Source organism: Elephas maximus, chromosome 13, assembly GCF_024166365.1.
Source record: "Elephas maximus indicus isolate mEleMax1 chromosome 13, mEleMax1 primary haplotype, whole genome shotgun sequence".
Classification (NCBI taxonomy): domain Eukaryota; kingdom Metazoa; phylum Chordata; class Mammalia; order Proboscidea; family Elephantidae; genus Elephas; species Elephas maximus.
The window spans coordinates 87,879,968-87,882,253 of record NC_064831.1 but is presented as its reverse complement, the minus strand read 5'-3'; the positions used below and the strand labels follow the sequence as shown (position 1 = coordinate 87,882,253).

General features: G+C 46.5%; 1 pseudogene; it reads left to right on the top strand.

Moving 5' to 3' along the window:
• The first annotated feature begins 315 nt into the window (after positions 1 to 315).
• LOC126087854 (N-acetyl-D-glucosamine kinase-like) lies at positions 316 to 1,326 on the top strand (annotated as a pseudogene).
• The last annotated feature ends 960 nt before the right edge of the window (positions 1,327 to 2,286 follow it).

The following is a 2,286-nucleotide window of genomic DNA, read 5'->3' as shown; positions in this document are numbered from 1 at the left end:
TCCTTTATGCTTGTTAGACGCTATGGTGTACTGTCTTAAAAAAAAAAAAAAAAAATACTTCATTTAAAAACCAGAGTGTTCGAAACCAAAATGTAATAAATAGCTCTACTGTCCTTATCATTAGTCAAACAGCTTCTAGAGTTGTATTCAAATTAATTAACTCATTAATATATTGTAAAATGAGTATTAATTTCAGAAAGGATGGCTGGGGATCCACGTGGCAGTCACCTAGTGTGGGGTGGGCTGAGCAGGTTGGAGGGTGGTTAGCACCAGGTGGGAGCCAGGTGGGAGGGTAGCAAACCGGGAAGCCTCAGCATGGCAGCACTCTGTGGAGGTGTAGAGGGGGGAGGCACACAGTCCACTGTCCTTTTACCCTCTGAGGATGGGCAGATCCTGGCAGAAGCGGATGGACTCAGCACAAACCACTGGGTGATCAGCAATGACGAGTGTGTGGAGAGGATCAACGAGTATGCAGCCTGGGCCTGGCCCTGGCTGGTGGGGAGCAGGGAGACACGGTGAGGATCCTGCTGGAGAAGCTGAGGAGCCGAATCCCTAGCCTGAGTGATCGTGCTCATCTCTGGGACAGGCTCCAACTGCAGGTGCATCAACCCTGATGGCTCTGAGAGCGGCTGCGGAGGCTGGGGCCACATGATTGGAGACAAGGGCTCAACCTACTGGAATTGCACACCGAGCAATGAAAATAGTGTTTGACCCTATGGACAACCTAAAGGCAGCGCCTTATGATATTGGCTACATGAAACAGGCCATGTTCAACTATTTCAACTTGTAAGATCGGTAAGGAATCCTCACCCACCTGCACAGGGACTTTGATAAAGGCACGTTTGCTGGATTTTGCTGCCCGGTTGCTGAAGGTGCTCAGCAAGGAGACCCCCTTTCCCGGTACATCTTCAGGAAGGCTAGGGAAATACTGGGCAGACACGTAGTAGCTGTGTTGCCACAGATTGACCCGATCTTCTTCCAAAGAGAGATAGGCCTCCTCATCGTGTGTGTGGGCTCCATGTGGACGAGCTGGGGGCTGCTGAGGGAAGGGTTCCCCTCAGCACTGATCCGGGGCAGAGAGAGCCAGGCTCAGGACTCTTCTCCAGATTCACCTTAATGAAGGTAAGGCAGTCCTTGGCCCTGGGTGGGGCCAGCCTGGGGGCCAAGAACATAGGGCACCTTCTCCCCATGGACTACAAGATCAATGTCTTTGCCTTCTACTCCTACACCTTCTTCCGGGCTGGCCCCAGTTGTACCCCCTCCAATCCCAATCCCAATGGACATTGGTTGCTGGAAAGAAGGAGGCTTCTTCTTTCTTTTTCTTAAAAAAATAAACATATATAGAAGAAAGTAAACATAATTTACCCATTTCCCCCCAAAAAAAAAGTTTGGGAGAGGAATTTTTTTTTTTAACATAGAATTCAAGATTTAAAAAATGAATGCATAAATTTAGAAAGCCTAGATTTTGTACAGAGAGATGAGACCCGGATAGTGTTGATTATAATACATCCTATGTAGACTGAAAGCAAAAGAACATTTGTCATGGAGGAAAGAAGACTTTATAGCAATATCGTATTTATTTTAGAATGGTAAAGCAGATAATATTTCAGTTACCTTCTAAATCCATAGACAAGAGTGTCCTATTTATCAGTTAGGGGGGTCACTAGTATTCTTAGATCTTAACAAAGAGGAAAGGATAGAAGGCAGATGCTTTTTGTAGAGGCATGAATGGAGACTTGGATGTGAAGTCTGGGAGTACAGGCATTCAGTGAGAATTCCCGAAGTGAAAAGAAGGCATCCAGGTAAAGGAATTATGTTCCTGAAGGAGAAAGAAGACTTCCTGGAAGCTTCATCCGCGTATCCTTTCACTCCATAAACCTTAATGTCCGGCTCCAAATGAACCACGTTAAGGTACCCGGGGTGGACTCATTATGTGTGTTGACAGAATCGTTACCTTTCCTCTCATCTCACATTACTTCAAAAACACTAGAAGGCAGAGTTGTCTTCTTTCCCATGCTCCTGGCTCATTTCATCCAGCAATGTAATATCCACTGATCTAAAATAGCTGTCAACCTGCTAATAAATAAGAAGTATTAAACAAAACTCACTCTAATGGAGCTGTGTGGGGGTGACAAGGTATTCAGAGCCAGTCAAGCGTCCCAGCAGCTCACTCCTGAGGGCGCCACTTCATAAACAGAGGCATTGATGGGCATCGCCGAGCTCCGGGGCCTTTCCAATTCCCACATGTCATCAACAAGTGAGGGGAGATATTCATGGGAACAGTGC